The sequence below is a fragment of the Choloepus didactylus genome, chromosome 7 (assembly GCF_015220235.1).
Source record: "Choloepus didactylus isolate mChoDid1 chromosome 7, mChoDid1.pri, whole genome shotgun sequence".
NCBI classification, from domain to species: domain Eukaryota; kingdom Metazoa; phylum Chordata; class Mammalia; order Pilosa; family Megalonychidae; genus Choloepus; species Choloepus didactylus.
The window spans coordinates 66,518,739-66,537,713 of record NC_051313.1 but is presented as its reverse complement, the minus strand read 5'-3'; positions in this window follow the sequence as shown (position 1 = coordinate 66,537,713).

Genomic DNA, 18,975 nt, shown 5'->3' with positions numbered 1-18,975 from the left:
GAGAGGAACTGCAGATGAAAGACAGTTTTGCTTTGGAGAAGCTAAGAGAGGAAAAATGCCCCAAGAGCAACTGAGAATGACATTTTTGAGGAACTGGAGTGTAGACAGGAATGTCCTGGGAGAAAGCCATTTTGCAACCAGAACTCTGGAGCAGATGCTAGCCATGTGCCCTCCCAGCTAACAGGTTTTCTGGACATCATTGGCCATCTTCCAGTGAAGGTACCCAATTGTTGATGACTTACCTTGGACACTTTATGTCCTTAAGACTGACTCTTTTTTTTTTCTATATAGTTGTACAACCATTATCAAAGATCAGGGCTACTGGATTACAGTTCAACAACTTTAGATATTTCCTTTTGGCTATTCAAAACAATAGACACTAAAAAGAAATATCTATATAATGAGTCAGTAGTCACAGTCATTTGTTAAATTCTAATTTCTCAGTTATACCTCCTCCCTCTCATTTGATCATTCTCTCAATCTTCAGATATACCAGGGGAATGATCATTTTAACTTCTTTGTGCTGGAAAGGGATGTTGACCTTATGGGGTAGAGGAATGAAACTGGTTGATGTTATTAGACTGGGTTTCAGGGCTTATCTGACATATCTGGAGGCTTTAAGTTTCTGAAAACTTACTAAGAGAAACTTTTATAGAGACTTAGATAGAGCCCAGTGCTCTCCCTAGAGTTTTCAGGAATACTGTTTTTTGGGGCTTGGCATACTGTGGTAGTTTGCAATATCTGTCTAAATTTTGCATAAGAGTAACCTCCAGAATGTCTTCTAGACTATTTGACATCTCTTAGCCATGGAAATTTTATTTTGTTCCATTTCTTTTCCCCCTTTTTATCAAGAAGGCATTCTCAATCCCATGATGCCAGGGACAGGCTCATCCCTGGAAGTCATGGTGTACTGTCCATTATTGAAAGTGGTGTGTTGAAGTCTCCTTTTAATGTAGAACTGTTTTCTCCATTCACATAGTCAATACTTGCTTCACATATTTTGGGGCTCTGCTATTAGGTGCATATATATTTCTAATTGTTATCTGTTGTTGAATTGACTCTTTTATCAGCATATAGTTACCTTCTTTGTCTATCATAACAGTTATTGATGTAAAGTTTATTTTATCTGATACCACTATAGCTACCTCAGCTCTCTTTTGGTTAGTATTTGCATGTTATAGATTTTTCTATTCTTTTACTTTCAACATATTTGTGTCTTTGAATTTAAAGTGAGTTTCTTGTAGACAGAATATAGGGGGGACATATATATTTTTTTTATCCATTCTGTCACTTTCTGCCATTTGAGTGGAAATTTTAATCCATTTATGTTTATCATAACTGCTGATAATCCAGGACTTTCTTCTGCCATTTTGCTATTTGGTTTCTGTGTTATAAACTTTTAGTCCCTCAATTTGGCATTAATACCTACTTTCAAATTTTTTTTGATATTTTTGTAGGTTAACAGTGAGTACATTCTCATTTCTTTCTTATATATTTTCATATATTTGTGGTACTGTGTGGCTTAAATTTATCATCCTAAATGTATAACAAGCACCTTTTAAATTAATTTTTTAATTTTAATGCAATCTTACTGAGATGCATTCACACACAATGTAATCTATCCAAAGTATAAAATGAATAGTTGCACATTCATCACCACAATCAATTTTAGAATATTTTCTTTATACCAAGAAAAAAAAAAAAAAAGAGAAAACCCAAAACATCCTATACCCCTTATCCTTCCCTATTATTGATCCCTGTCATTGGTGTGGTACATTATTTACTGTTGATGAAAGAATTATGAAGATAATACAGTTAACTATACTCCATGGTTTTCAAAAGCTGTTTTTCCCCCATATACCACTCTATTATTAATTCCTTGTAATAGTTTTCCACATTTGTTATAGTTCATGGAAGAATTTTTTAAATATTTGTACTGTTAATCACAATCATCATCCACCACAAGATTTACTGAGTTATATAGGGCCATGTTTTAACCTTCTGATGACACACATGACTATAAATTTCCCCACAACTACATTCACATGCAATTCAGCACTGCTAATTATACTCACAATAATGTGCTATCATCAGCTCTGTTTCCACTCATTTAAATTCAACCTGGTTAAAAATTCTGTACATCTTAAGAAACTGTTCCCCATTCTCTAGCCCCGTTTTATCTCTTGGTAATCTATAGTCTAGATTCTATGTCCATGAATTTACATAGTATAATTAGTTTATATTAGTGAGATTGTACAATATTTTTCCTTTTGTGTGTCTGACTTATTTCACTCAATATAAAGTCTTCAAGTTTCATCAATGTTGTTGCATGCTTCAGGACCTCATTCCTTCTTACTGCTGAGTAATATTCTATTGTATGCATATACCATATTTTACTTATCCATTCATTGGTTGAAGAACACTTGGCTTGTTTCCATCTTTTGGCAATTGTGAATAATACAGTTCTGAATATTGATGTGCAAATGTCTGTTTGCATCCCTGCTTGCAATTCTTCTGGGTATACACCAAGTAGCAGGATTACTGGATCATAACGCAAGTCTATACTTAGCTTTCTGAGGAACCATGAAATCATCCTCCACAGCAGCTGTACCATTATACATTCCAACCAGCAGTGAATAAGTGTTCTTATTTCTCTACATCCTTTCCAACACTTGTGGTTTCCTGTTTTTTAATATGATATTAAACAATGATATCTCATTGTGGTTTTGTTTGCATTTCCCTAATAGCTAGTGAAGAAGAGCATCTTTCTGTGTGCTCTATGGCCATTTATATTTCCTTCTTGGAAAAATTTCTATTTATGTCTTTTGCCCACTTTAAAAATTGGTTTCTCTTTTTATTGTTGAGTTGTAGGATTTCTTTATATATTCTGGATAGCAAACCCTTGTCATATATGTGGTTTCCAAATATTTTCTACCATTGAGTTGCTGCTTTTACACCCTTTTGACAAAGACTTTTGAAGCACAAAAATATTCAATTTTGAGGGGTTTCCATTTATCTATTTTTTCTTTCATTGCTTGTGCTTTGGGTTTAAAGTCTAAGAAATTATCACCTTTCACTAGATCTTAAAGCTGTTCCCATACATTTTCTTCTAGTTTTATGGTACTGGTTCTTATATTTAGGGCTTTGATCCATTTTGAGTTGATTTTTTGTATAGGGTGTGAGGTAGGGGCCCTTTTTCATTCTTTTGGTTATGGCTATCCAGTTCTCCCAACACCATTTATTGAGGAGAATATTCTGTTCCAGTTGAATACACTTGGGAGTCTTGTCTAATACCAATTGACCATAGATATGAGGGTCTATTTCTTAACTCTCTGTTTGATTCCATTGATTGATGTCTGTCTTTATTCTAATACCATGCTCTTTTGACCACTGTGGCTTTATTATATCTTTAAAGTCAGGAAGTGTGAACCCTTCCACTGCATTCTTCCTTTTCAAGATGTTTTTGGCTATCCAAAGTCCCCTTCCCTTCCAAGTAAATCTAATAATTAGCCTTTCCATTTTTTGCATATGGGTCATTGGATTGTTGATTGGTATTACATTGAATCTGTAGCTCAACTTGGGCAGAATTGACATCTTAATGACATTTGGTCTTCCAATCCATGGAAACAGAATGTCTTTCCATTTGTTTAGGTCTTCCTTGCTTTCTTTTAGTAATGTTTTGTAGTTTTCTGTATATAGGTCCTTTACATCTTTAGTTACATTTATTCCTATATATTTGATTCTTTTAGTTGCTATCATGAATGGAATTTTTTTATTGATTACCTCCTTAGATAACTCATCATTAGTGTATAGAAACACTACTGATTTTTGCATTTTGGTCTCCTGCCCTGCCACTTTGCTGAACTTGTTTATTAGCTCCAGTAGCTTTGTCATAACTTTTTCAGGGCTTCTAAATATAGGATCAGTGGATCACTGACTTCCATTTCCCAACTGGCACCTTTGGGAAAAATCCTCCTCTCAACAGAATTCACTCAAAATCCATGAATGCTGGTGGGCATCCAAGGAGGTGGTCTGGGGAAGCTTTGTTCCAGTGACTTCAAGACTTCAGTGGCCAAAGGAAGGAGAAGGAACAAGCATGTTGAAGAGAAAGAGGGAAGTGAAGGCAGTGATGAGACTTCTGGGAAGATGGTGGAGTAGGTGAGGGTAATGGGCTTCTCCTCCATGAAAGTAACTAGAAAGAGGCCAGAGGACACCTGGGACCATGGGTTTGGGGTGTGACTGGCCACAGAGGGTCCCCCACAGTGTGGAGTGACACTGACAAAATCAGAAGAGAGACCGTGACTTGAAGAACATGGTGAGTGTGTTCACATCAGACCACCTCCTGGCTGGCAGCAGCAAAACCACTGCTGGGCAAGGGAGTGAGCAACAGCTCTATACTCCCATGCACCTACCTTGACAGTTGCTGGGGGTGATCCTCTATAGTCAGACACTGGGGAACTCCATGAGGGAACCCAGCAGGTAGCATTTGCTCTCCCCCCACAGAAGTCCAGGGGGTGCAACAAGAAGTGGGGAAGGAAGAGGCACCATACTGGTGATCAGGAGCCTCTCTCACACCCCAGAGACTCAGGAGCACATGGCAGGTAGGGCTCATGTTCCATCTGTGGGGAGCCCTTGATCAGACTCCAGCCTACCTGCTCAGGGCCATATTGCAGCCCCGGGACAGGCATTCCTCAGAGCACACAGAGATCTGGTGCACTGATTGGTTCTCCACCTGGTTTGGAGTCTGCCCACTGCACAGAAGTTCCGGGAAGACCTACTTGAGAGCACAACCTTCTAGTAGATTAGGGAAACTGCACTCCAGCAAGCTGTACCTCAAGAATGCCACCAGCTGGTAATATTAGGAAACTGCACTCTAGTAAGGTATAGCTTTACCAAATTACATATAAATGCTCAAATAATTCTGCACTTCCTAAAATAACCCTATCAAGACAAGCAAATGCCCCAAAGCTAACAGAAAATTACAAAGCACTTAAAGGATCTAGAAGATATGGACAAGCCAAACAAACAAATTAAAAAGCCAGAAGAGACACAAGATTTGGGGCAATTAATTAAAGAAGTACAAACAAATCTCCAAAACAACTTCAACAAGATGGCTAAAGACATAAAGGAAATCAAGAAGACTCTACAGGAGCATAAAGAAGAATTTGATAGAGTAAATGAAAAAGTAGCAAACCTTAAGTAAATAAAAGACACTGTGGCTCAAATTAAAAATATACTAGAGACACACAATAGCAGATTTGAAAAGGCAGAAGAAAGGATAAGTGAACTTGAGGACAGAGTAATTGAATGTGAGCACACAAGAGAAAAAGTGGGAAAAAATAAAAAAATTGAAATGAATCTCAGAGAAATGATGGACAACATGAAGCAACTAAATATAAAAATCATTGGTGTTGCAGAAGGAGAGCAGAAGGGTAAAGAGCTAGGAATAGTGTTTGAAGACATAGTTAAGGAAAACTTCCCAAACCTTCCAAATGACATAAATATGCAAATCAAAGATGCCCAACAAACTCCAAATAGAATAAATCCAAATAAACCTACTCCAGGACATTTACTGACTAGATTATCAAATGCTAAATAGAAAGAGGAACTTCTGAAAGCAGTAGGAGAGAAGTGATTCACCACATACAAGGGAAACAAGATGAAACTAAGTAGTGACTACTCAGTGGGCACCATGGAGGTGAGGAGGCAGTGGTATTACATATTTCAGATTCTGAAAGAGAAAAATTGGCAGCCAAGAATTCTGTAACCAGCAAAGCTCTCCTTCAAAATTGAGGGAGAGTTTAAAATTTTCGCAGACAAACAAATGCTGAGAGAATTTGTTAACAAGAGACCTGCACTGCAAGAAATACTAAAGGGGGATCTACCAGCTGAGAAAAAAATAAAGGAGAGATAGGTCTGGAGAAGAGCACAAAACTGAAGAGTTACTAGTAAGGGTATCTTAAAGGAAAAAAAGAGAGGGGGAAAAACAGATCTAACACCTAAAAACCAAAGGATAAGATGGCTGGTTCAAGAACTCCCTTCACAGTAATAACTTTGAATGTGAATTGATTAAACTCTCCAATTAAAAGATACAGACTTGTAGAATGGCTTGAAAAACATTACCCATTGATATGCTGTTTGTAGAAGACTCATCTTAAACCCTGTGACATAAAGATACTGAAAGTGAAAGGGTGGAAAATAATATTCTACACAAACCACAATCAAAAGAAAGCTGGGGAGCTATACTAATAATTGGACAAAAGAGACTTTAAATGCAAAAATGTTATAAGAGAAAAAGAAGGACACTATATAGTAATAAACGTGATAATTCACCAAGAAGAAATAACAATTATAAATGTTTATGCATCCAATCAAAGAGCTCCAAAATACATGACACAAACATTGGCTAAACTGAAGGAAGCAATAGACACATCTACAATAATAATGGGAGACTTCAATATACCACTCTCTTCTGTATATAGAATAACTAGATAGAGGAAAATTGAGAACCTAAACAATGTGTAAATGAGTTAGACTTAACAGACATATATAGATTGTTACATCCCAAAGTACCAGGATATACATTCTTCTGTAGTGCCTATGGAATGTTCTCCTGGATAGAGCATATGCTGGGGCACAAAACCAGTCTTAATAAATTTAAAAAGATTGAAATTATTCAAAGCACATTCTCTGACCACAATGGAATGCAACTAGAAATCAATAACCGCCAAAGAACCAGATCTTTCACAAATATATGGAGATTAAACAACACACTCCTAAACAATCAGTGGGCCAAAGAAGAAAATGTAAAAGAAATTGGTAGATATCTAGAGACAAATGAAAATGAGAACACAACATATCAAAACTTGTGGGATGCAGCAAAGTCCATGCTGAGAGGGAAGTTTATAGCTCTAAATGCATAGATCAAAAAGCAAGAAAGAGCTAAAACTAAAGACCTTACTGAACAACTGAAGAGGATAGAGAATGATCAGCAAACTAACCCTAAAGCAAGTAGATGAAAATACATAACAAAGATTAAAGCAGAAATGAATGAGATGGAGAACATAAAACAATGCAGAGAACAAATAAAACCAAAAGTTGGTTCTTGGAGAAGATCAACACGATTGACAGACCCTTAGCTAGACTGACAAAGTCAAAAAGAGGGAAGACCCAAATAAGCAGAACCAGAAATGAGAAGGGGATAATTACTACAGATCCTGAAGAAATAAAATAAAAATCATAAGAAGAAACTATGGACAACTGTAGGACAACAAGCTAGACAATTTAGAGGAAATGAACAATTTCCTGAAACACATAAACAACCTAGACTGACTGAAGAAGAAACAGAAGACGTCAACAAACCAATCAGAAGCAAAGAGATCCAATCAGTCATCAAAAATCTACATATAAATAAAAGCCCAGGGCCAGATGGCTTCACAGGGGAATTTTACCAAACTTTCCAAAAAGAATTGACACCATTCCTACTCAAACTCTTTCAAATAATTGAAGAAAAAAGAATACTGCATAACTCATTTTATGAAGCTAATATCACTCTGATACCAAAACCAGATAAAGACATTACAAAAAAGGAAAATTATAGGCCAATCTCCCTAATGACTGTAGATGCAAAAATCCTAAACAAAATAGTTGCAAATTGAATCCAAAGGCATATTAAAAGAATTACACACCATGATCAAGTGGGGTTCATTCCTGGCATGCAAGGGTGGTCCCACATAAGAAAATCAATTAATATAATTCAACACATTAACAAATCAAAAGGGAAAAAATCAAATGATCATCTCAATAGATGCTGAAAAACATTTGATAGAATCCAACATCCCTTTTTTGATAAAAACACTTCAAAAAAGTGAGAATTGAAGGAACCTTCCTCAATATGATAAAGAGCATATATGAAAAGCCCATAGCCAGCATAGTACTTAAAGGGAGAGGCTGAAAGCCTTCCCCCTAAGATTGGGAATAAGACAAGGATGCCCACTCTCACCTCTATTATTTGACATTGTGCTAGAAGTTCTAGCCAGAGCAATTCACCAAGATAAAGATATAAAAGGTATCCAAATTGGAAAGGAAGAATTAAAACTGTCATTATTTGCAGATGATATGATCTTATATTTGAAAAATCCTGGGAATTTCACCACAAAGCTACTTGAGCTAATGAACAAATTCAGCAGAGTGGCAGGATATGAGATTAATTCACATAATGTTCTTCTACTCTATTAATGACCTAACTGAAGAGGCAATAAAAAAGAAGCCATTCACAATAGCAACTAAAAAGGTTCAAGTACCTAGGAATAAACTTAACCAAGGATATAAAAGACCTCTACAAAGAAAATTACAAAATTTTACTAAAAGAAATAAAAAAGGACCTAAATAAGTGGAAAATATTCTGTGCTCATGGATAGGAAGACTAAATATTGTTAAGATGTCAATTCTACCCAAACTGATCTACAGATTCAGTGCAATTCCAATGAAAATTCCACCAAACTACTTTGCAGGCTTGGAAAAGCTTGTTATCAAAATTTACTTGGAAGGGAAAGGGGCCTTAAATTGCCAAAACCTCCTAAAAAAGAACAAAGTGGGAGGACTTACACTTCCAGACTTTGAAGCCTACTATAAAGCTACACCATTCAAAACAGCATGATATTGGCATAAAGATAGACATATTGATCAATGGAATTGAATTGAGAGTTTGGAAATACAGCCCCAGATATATGGTTGACTGATTTTTGATAAAGCCCTTAAATCCACTGAATTGGGACAGAACAGTCTCTTCAACAAATGGACTGGGAGAACTGGATAGCCATAACAAAAAGAATGAAAGAGGATATATACCTCACATGCTATAAAAAAATTAACTCAAAGTGGATTAAAAAAAAACTCAATATAAGAGACAGTACCATAAAACTAGAAGATAATATAGGGAAACATCTTTAAGACCTAGTATTAGAAGGTCACTTCTTAGACCTCACACCCAAAGCACAAGCAAAGAAAGAAAAAAATAGATAAACGGGAACTCCTCAAAATCAAAAGCTTCTGTACCTCAAAGGAATTTGTCAAAAAGGTGAAGAGGCAGCCAATGCTATGGGAAAAAATATTTGGTAACCATGTATCTGAAAAGAGACTGATGTCTTGCATATATAAAGAAATTCTACAACTTAATGACAGTAGTACAAACAGCACAATTATAAAATGGGCAAAGGATATAAAAAGACATTTCTCCACAGAGGAAATACAAATGGCTAAAAAATGTGAAAAAAATGTTCTTCTTCACTAGGTATTATGGAAATGCAAATCAAGACCACAATGAGGTATCATCTCACACTGATAAGAATGGCTGCCATTAAACAAACAGGAAACAACAAATGCTGGAGAGGATATGGAGAAATTGGAACTCTTATTCATTGCTGGTGGGATTGAATAATGGTACAGCTACTCTGGAAGATAGTTTGGCAGTTTCTCAGAAATCTGTATATTGAATTACCCTATGATCTGGCAATTCCACTTCTTGGTTTACACCCAGAAGATTTGAAAGCAGTGACATGGACAGACATTTGCACACTGATGTTCATAGCAGTATTGTTCACAATTGCCAAGAGATGGAAATAATCCAAGTGTCCCTTAGAAAGAGATGAGTGGCTAAACAAAATGTGGTATATACATACAATGGAATATTATGCAGCAGTAAGAAGCAACAAGGTCCTGAAACATATGGCAATATGGATGAAGCTTGAAGATATTATTGTGAGTGAAATAATTCAGACACAAAAGGAGAGATAGTTTATATTACCACTTCTATGAACTGTGAACAATGTAAAATCAATGTCTTATAATATAGAATTTTGGGGACCTAGTGATAGACAGTAGCTAGTGAGGGGGAATGATAATACAATATGTTCAGATATGTTAATGATGATGAATTCAAAGGTATGGTAATGGATAGGGGTGACAGTTGTTTGTTAATGGGATGATAAGAATCAGAGCTGTATTAAAGGTGCATAGGATTGAAAGGGTTGTGTGCCGGTTTGAGTGTATTGTGTCCCCCAAATGCCATTATCTTTGTAGTCTTGTGTGGGGCAGAAGTTTTGGTGCTGGTTGGATTTGCTTGGAATGTGCCCCACCCAGCTGTGGGAGATGATTCTGATGAGATGTTCCCATGGAGGCGTGGCCCCGCCCATTTGGGGTGGGCCTTGATCGGTGGAGCTATATAAACGAGCTGACTCAAAGAGAGAAAAGAGAGTGCAGCTGGGAGTGATGTTTTGAAGAGGAGCAAGCTTGCTAGAGAGGAACGTCCTGGGAGAAAGCCGTTTTGAGGCTGGAGCTTTGGAGCAGATGCCAGCTGCCTTCCTAGCTAACAGAGGTTTTCCGGAGGCCATTGGCCATCTCCAGTGAGGGTACCCGATTGCTGATGCGTTACCTTGGACACTTTGTGGCCTTAAGACTGTAACTGTGTAGTGAAATAAACCCCCGTTTTATAAAAGCCTATCCATCTCTGGTGTTTTGCATTCTGCAGCATTAGCAAACTAGGACAGATTTTGGTACCAGGAGTGGGGTGCTTTTGCTGCTGAGTTTGCAAATACCAAACATGTTGGAATGGCTTTTCAAATCGATAAGGGGAAGACTCTGGAAGAATTGTGAGGAGCTTGATAGAAAAGGCCAAAACTGCTTTAAAGAGACTGTTTGTGGAAATATGGACTCTAAAGATACTTCTGATGAGGACTTGAACAGAAATGATGAATGTGTTGTAAACTGGAAGAAAGGAGATCCTTGTTTTAAAGTGGCAGAGAATTTGGCAAAATTGAGTCCTGGTGTCAGATGGAAGGAAGAATCTGGAAGCAACAACTTGGAATACTTAGCTGAGGAGATCTCCAGACTACGTGTGGAGGACGTATCCTGGCTTCTCCTTGCAGCTTATAGTAAAATGCGAGCAGAGAGAGATAAACTTAGAACTGAACCCTTGGGTTCAAAGAAACCAGAAGTTGATGGCTTGGAAAATTATGGGCTTCCAGTGGGTAGAATCCCAGAAGCTACAGCCCAACCTGAGGACAAGCCAAGATTGGATAAGGAGTTAAGCAGAAAGGATTTGTGGAAACTCCTATTGTCTGATGGCTTTGACCCCTGCATGCTTCATGCAAAGCCAACAGAATTTTTGCGAGATCTTTATAGACGGAGCCATTGCCGGTCTGGACTGGAGGAGACAGACAAGGAAAAAATTAAAGGAAAAATCTCTTCAAAGACAGAGCCATGGAGGTTGAGGTCTGGAGTCAGGAGGTCTCGGGCTGGGAGAGCGGAGCAGCCCACATGCATTGAAAGGGTGAGTTTGCCCTGGAGGTCGAGGGCGGGCTTTCCGCCTCGATGCTCTGGAAGAGTTTTGCCACCTCAGGTCCCAAAGAGGGTGGAGCACATTTCCAGGGAATTGAGGAGAGCCTGGCTGCCACCACACTGTTCTGAAGGGGTTGAGCGTGTGCCCCGGAGATGGAAGGGAATCCGGGAGCTGCCCCGATGTTTGAGGAGGGTGGGGCCGAGAAGGTGGTCTCCCCAATGTGTGGAAATGTTGGAGCACTCACCTAAGCGTTTGGAGAGGAAAGGGCTGCCAGAAAGGCCCTTAGGAAGGGTTAGACTCCCGTTCTCTCAAGCCCCAAGGATGCAACATTGAACTGTAAATGACTCTCAGATTTTGAAATCTAATGGAGTTTGTCCTGCAGGTTTTAGGAACTGTTTTGGTCCTGTTAACCCTGTTTTCCTTACTCTTTCTCCTTATGGCAATGGAAATGTTTATCCTATGAATGTCCCTCCTTTGTATATTGGAAGCATATAACTTGTTCTAAGTCCACAGATCCAAGCTAAAGGAAAAAGTATGCCTTAGGACTGACCACGCCTATATTTGATTTTGATGGGATTTTGTACTTAACTTTTGTTACTGAAATGATTTGAGTTTTTGTGGTATTGTGATGGAATGAATGTATTTTGTATTTGGAAAGATAATGTCATTTTGGGTTCCAGGGGGTGGAATGTGCCGGTTTGAGTGTATTGTGTCCCCCAAATGCCATTATCTTTGTAGTCTTGTGTGGGGCAGAAGTTTTGGTGCTGGTTGGATTTGCTTGGAATGTGCCCCACCCAGCTGTGGGAGATGATTCTGATGAGATGTTCCCATGGAGGCGTGGCCCCGCCCATTTGGGGTGGGCCTTGATCGGTGGAGCTATATAAATGAGCTGACTCAAAGAGAGAAAAGAGAGTGCAGCTGGGAGTGATGTTTTGAAGAGGAGCAAGCTTGCTAGAGAGGAACGTCCTGGGAGAAAGCCGTTTTGAGGCCGGAGCTTTGGAGCAGATGCCAGCTGCCTTCCTAGCTAACAGAGGTTTTCCGGAGGCCATTGGCCATCCTCCGGTGAGGGTACCCGATTGCTGATGTGTTACCTTGGATGCTTTGTGGCCTTAAGACTGTAACTGTGTAGTGAAATAAACCCCCGTTTTATAAAAGCCTATCCATCTCTGGTGTTTTGCATTCTGCAGCATTAGCAAACTAGGACAGGTTGTTTAAAGGCATATTTCCCACACATCAGCACCACAAATATAGATAGGTGCTTGTGTGATATAATCTAAGATATGACATTAAGCACAGAGAGTTGACAACAGAAGTGTATTTGGGAAAAATCTACATATTGCATACTAGGGACTATAATTAATAGGAATACCATACTAGTATTACACAAATACTAAGGACAAATAATTAAGGGCTGACAAGAGCTATGAGGGGCTTTGGGTCATGAGAATTATTTAAAATGGAGAGTGATGAGGATGTACCACTAAGTGATGATAATGTGAGATATGAATGGATTAATTGTGGACATAGCATAAGCTATGTGAACTTAGGAACCCCCTACTTTCTAAGTTAAGTCATCAATATCAAGTCTTGGTTGGGTGAAACTTCTGGTTGTAAAGAAAGGCTAAGCCCACTATAATTATGCCTGGGAGTCACCTCCAGAGAACCCCTTTTGTTATTGAAATGTGGACTTTCTCTTTCTAAGCCTAACTCTGCAAATAAATTCATCACCCTCCCTCCAATGTGGGACAGGACTGCCAAGATGAATGAACCTTCCTGGTGATGTGGGACATGGATTCCAGGAATGAGGCTGACCCTGACATCAAGGGATTGAGAATGCCTCTTTGACCAAAAGGGGAAAAAGAAAGACAACAAAATAAAGTTTCAGGGCTAAGAGAATTCAAATAGGGTCAAGAGGCTGTTCTGGAGGCTACTCCTATGCAATCTTCAGCTAGATCTGCCAAATGATTGCAATATGATAAGCCCACATCAACAGTAATCCTGAAAACTTTAAAGAATTCCCAGATCCCTATCTGAGATTCTATAAAAGTTTCACTCTCTAAGTTTGTTCTTCAGAAACTTAAATCCTTCAGAGAGCTCATCTGTCAGCTAAATTCCAAAAGCCAGGGACAATAGTCTTTTCAAGAACATCAACTAGATGTGTCCCCTTTGCTCATAAAGTTGACACCCCTTTTCACCATGAACAGGTTAGGGTGGTCCCTGCCTAGGCGTCCCTGAAGATCAGGAAAATGATTAAGCTAGAGGAAGGAATAGCCTCAGAGAAGATGGAATTTGACAAAGGATTATGAATACTGAATCTTTATATAATTTTCTTTTTCTTAGTTGCTAGGGTATTAGAAAAGTTAGAAGAAAATAATTGAAATGGTGGAACTGCAACATATAGCATTCTTTGAAATTTATTCTTTCAAATTCTTGTTGAATTGTAACTAAAATCTATCACATTTTTGTATACATGTATTTCACAATAAGGAAATAACTGAGGCTATGGTACTATGACTCATAACAACTTTGGAAATTTCCTATGTGTCTATTTGTTAAATCATACTTTGAAAGATATTACCTTTTTGCATATGTGTTATGTTTCATAAGAAGGAAATAGCTGAAACTGGCACTGTGACCTATAGCATTCTTTGAAATTTGCTCTCTGACTGGTTGTTGAATTGCACTAGGAAAGTTATCACTTCTATTTATACGTGTTGTATTTTACAATAAAAATATGATTTAAATATAGGATCATGTCATCTTCAAATTTTGAAATTTTTTTCTTCCTTTCTGATTTGGATGACTTTTATTTATTTTTCTTGCCTAATTCCTCTAGCTAGAACTTCTAGTGCAAGGTTGAATAATGGGGGTGACAGCAGGCATTCTTGCCTTGTTCTCAATCTTGGAAAGCTTTCAGTCTCTTGCCATTTTAGTATGATGTTAGCTGTGGGTTTTTCATGTATGCCTTTTATCATGTTGAGGAAGTTTCCTTTGATTCCTATATTTCAAAGTGTTGTTTTTTTTAATCAAGAAAGGATGCTATATTTTCTAAAATGCCTCTTTTGCATCAATTGAGGTGATCATGTGGTTTTTCATTTTCAATTTAATGTGTTGTATTACATTAATTGATTTTCTTTTTTTGAATCACCCTTGCCTGTCTTGGGTAAAACCACTTGATCATGGTGTATAATTCTTTTAATCTGCTGTTGGATTTATTTGCAAGTATTTTGTTGAGGATTTTTGCATCTATATTCATTAGAGAGATTTGTCTGCAGTTTTCTTTTGTTGTAGTATCTGTCAGGCTTTGGTGTTAGGGTGATGTTGGAATGAGCTAGGTAGTGTTCTCTCTTCAATTTTTGAAAGACTTTGAGCAGAATTAGTGTTAATTTTTCTTGGAATCATTGGTAAAATTCATCTTTTAAACCATGTGGTTCTGGGCTTTTCTTTCTTGATAGGTTTTTGATGACTGATTCAATATCTTCCCTTGTGATTGGTTTGTTGATGTCTTCTATTTCTTTTCAAGTCAGTGTAGGTTGTCAATGTGTATCTAGGAAATTGTTTATTTCATGAGTTGCGTAGTCTGTTGGTTTACAGCTGTTCACAGTCCTCTTATATTTTTTATTACTCCAGAGTCCATGGTAATTACCCTCCTCTCATTTCTTATTTTATTTATTTGCATCTTCTGTCTTTTTTTTTTTTTTTCTTTCTTAGTCTAGGTAAGGGTTTGTTGATTTCATTGATCTTCTCAAAGAACCAACTTTTGGTTTTATTGATTCTATTGTGTTTTTGTTCTCAATTTCATTTTTTTTCACTCTAATCTTTGTTTTTCTTCTCTTCTTCTTGCTTTGGGATTAGTTTGCTCTTCTTTCTCTAGTTTTTCCAGGTGCTCAGTTTGGTCTTTGATTTTAGCTCTTTCCTCCTTTTTTAATGGAGCCTTTTAGGGCTATACATTTCCCTCTGTGCACTGCTTTCACTGCATCCCATAAGATGTGATATGCTGTGTTCTCATTTTCATTCATCTCAAGATTTTTACTGATTTCTTTTGCAATTTCTTCTTTGACTCTGTTTAAGAGTGTGTTGTTTAACCTCCATATGTCTGTGTATTTTCCAATTCTCTGACTGTTATCAATTTCCAGCTTTATTCCATTGTGATTAGAGAAAGTGCTTTGTATAATTTCTATCTTTTTAAATTTATTAAGACCTGTTTTGTGCTCCAGCCTTTGGTTAATCCTGGTGACTGTTCCATGAGTACTTGAGAAGAATTTTGTATCCTGCTGTTTTGGGGTGCTATGTTCCCTGTATGTTTGTAGGTTTATTTCATCGATCATTTTATTTAGGTTCTCTGTTTCCTTATTGATCCTCTGTTTAGATGTTTTATCTGCTGGAGAGAGTGGTGTGTTGAAGCCTTCCACCAATACTCTAGGGACATCTATTATGCCCTTCAGTTTTGCCAGTGTTTTCCTCATGTACTTTGAAGCAACTTGATTAGGTGCATAAACACTTGTAATTTTTATTTCTTCTTGATGAATTGCCCTTTTCATTAATATATTGTGTTCTTCTTTGTCTCATAACATTTTTTTTTTTGTATTTAAAAGCTATTTTGTCTGATATAAGTATAGCTCATACTAATTTTTGGTTAGTAAAACATTTTTTTGGTTACTGCATGTGCAGAATATTTTCCCCAATCCTTTCACTTTCAGCCTATTTGTATCCTTGTGTCTAAGATGAGTCTCTTGTAAACAGCATATAGGTGGATTTTTTTCCTAAATCCATTCTGCCAATTTGTGTCTTTGATTTGGGATTTTAATCCATTAGCATTCAATGTTATTATTGTTAAAAGCAGTCCTTAGTTCAACAATTTTATCCTGTGGCTTTTATTTGTCAGAACTGTTTTTTCTTTCTTTTTATCATTTTTATTACCTTAACTGATAATCTTCATTTCTATACTCTCTTCCAAGTCTCTCTTGCCTTTTTTTCTTTTTTTTTTCCAGCTGGCAGAACTCCCTTTAGTATTTCTTGTAAGGCTGGCTTCTTGTTGATGAGTTCTCTTAACTTGTGTTTATCTGTAAATATGTTAAACTCCCCCTCATTTTTAAAGGATAACTTTGCTAGAAAAAGAATTCTTAGCTGTAAAATTTTCTCTTTCAGTTTTTAAAATAAAATATTTAAATGAAATATTAATTATTTTAATGTCATTTCCCTTTTATGTGATGAATCACTTTTCTTTTTCTGCTTTCAGGATTCTCTCGTCTTTGGCATTTGACAGTTTCATTAGTATGTATCTTGGAGTGGTTCCCTTTGGATTTACTGTATATGGAGTATTTTGGGCTTCTTTAATTTGCATATTTATGTTTTTTATATAAAGGATGGGAAAATTTTTAGCTGTTGTTTTCTCAAATATTCTTTCTGGCCTATTTTTTTTTCTCTTCCCTTTGTGGGACACCTATGATGAATATATTTATGTGCTTTGTGTTGTCAATCATTTCCCTGAGACCCTGCTCAAATTTTTCCATTTTTTCTCCATTTCTTCTTTTGTCTGTTTGAATTTGGTTGTTCTATCTTCTAGCTCACTGATCCTTGCTTCTGCCTTTTCAAATATGCTGTTGTGCATCTCTAGTATATTTTTATTTCATCTGTAGTGTCTTCTGTTTTCATAAGATCTGTTATTTTTCTATGCATTCTTTCTAATTCTTCTTTATGCCCTCCTAGTGTCTTCTTAATATCCTTTATCTCTTTAGCTATCTCATTGAATTTATTTAGGAGATTTGTTTGAGCATCTTTGATCAGTTGTTCCAAATTCTCTATCTCCTAACTTTTTAATTTGATTGTCTGGCTTGGCCATATCTTCTTGTTTCTTAGTATGTTTTGTAACTTTTTGCTGGTATCTGCATATCTGTTTATCTTGATAAGATTATTTTGAAAGTTGTTTTCCTTCTGTTTTCTAAGATGTTGATTGGGTTCATGTTAAAGGACTCCTCTGGCAGTTATTTTGTCAATATTTCCTGGCCAAAACAGGGCCAGGGTCCCACACAGGGGGTGTGGCCAGTTCCAAAGGACCCTGGGGAGAGTCAGGAAAGCAGCTTCCCAAGACTGCACTTTCCCACCCTTCCCAGAAGATGGCACTCTTTGGCAACCCATTCCCACAGCCCTACAAAGGTCAGTCACTTTTTAGCCTTCTGTCCTCTCTGTTTCTGGGGTGGGTGGAAATAATAACACTGTGATGCTGTTGGCACCTGTCTGGGAAGGACCAACATTGTGGGAGGCACTCCAATTCACCAACAGTTGGTTCAGAACTGTGCCATGTTCCCCTGTGTTTCTGGGTGGGAGGGCTTACCCAACTGTCACAGCCTACAGCAGCCAACTGAGCAGGTCCAGGCTGACCAAATATTGTTGGTCTCAAGGGTGGGGGATGGGCACTGGGAGTCACAGGATGGTCACCAGCAGCCATGGCCAAGTTCAGTCACTCAGTGCAGTTTCTCTGTTGTTCTCTGTTTCTTCATCTTTCTTTTCTTTGAATGTTGTAATGGTCCTTCCCTGTCCTCCCAAGCCCCAGAACTGCTGCTATGGATGGTTTCTTCCTGTTCTCTAGGTGGTTTGTTGGAGTGAGTTCTGCCTCTCCTCATTCCACCATCTTCCTGGAAGTTCTTCCATTTGTAATAATCACTTTTGATTTGATACTAACTTATCTTCTGTTACATTCATATATAGTGTTCCTGTACCCCTCTGTCCCTTAACCTTTTTGTTGTACTTGTATAATGATATAATTTATAATATTATAGCTTATATCATAGATTTAGTATCACTTTTTATGCATTCACATTTTAGAAACTGTAAGAAGACTGAGTTACATAGCAAAAAATTTGTAGTACTGGCATTTAATTACATATATATTGTTAACTTTACTGGATGTCTTTATTTCTTTAAGCCTCTTCAATCAATCATCTAATGCCCTTTCCTTTCAGTCTGAAGAACTCCCTTTTGCATTGTAGGGCAGGTCTAGTGGTGATTAACTCACTCAACTTTTATCTTGGAATAGCTTTATCTCTCCCTCATTTTCAAAGGACAGTCTTACCAGATATAAAATTCTTGGTTGGCAGTTGTTTTCTTTCAGTACTTTAAATATTTTATACCACTGCTTTCTTGCCTCTATGGTTTCTGATGAGAAATTGGTACTTAATGTTACTTGGCATCTTTGTACAAAACATTACTTTTTTCTTACAGCTTTTAGAACTCTCTCCTTGATGTTGGCATTTAACAGTTTGACTACTGGTTGTTTGGTTGTGTTTTTATTTGAATTTAATTGGTTTTGGATTTGTTTGACTTCAGTGTGCCTATTCATGTGTTTCATTAAATTGGGGATGCTTTCTGCCATTACTTGTCTGACTATTCCTTCTACCCCTTCTCTCTTTCTTCTTCAGGTACTCCCATAATGCATGTATTGGTACACTTGATTGTGTTTCAAAGGTCTCTTATTCTGTGTTCACTTTCTTCATTCTTTTTTTACACCTGCTCCTCAGCCTGAAATGTTTCAATTGTTTTTGTTTTCTTGTCTTTGAGTTGACTGATTCTTTTTTCTGCCAGCTCTAGGGAATTATTCATTTCAATTATTATGGACTTCAACCCTGGCTTCTTTTAAA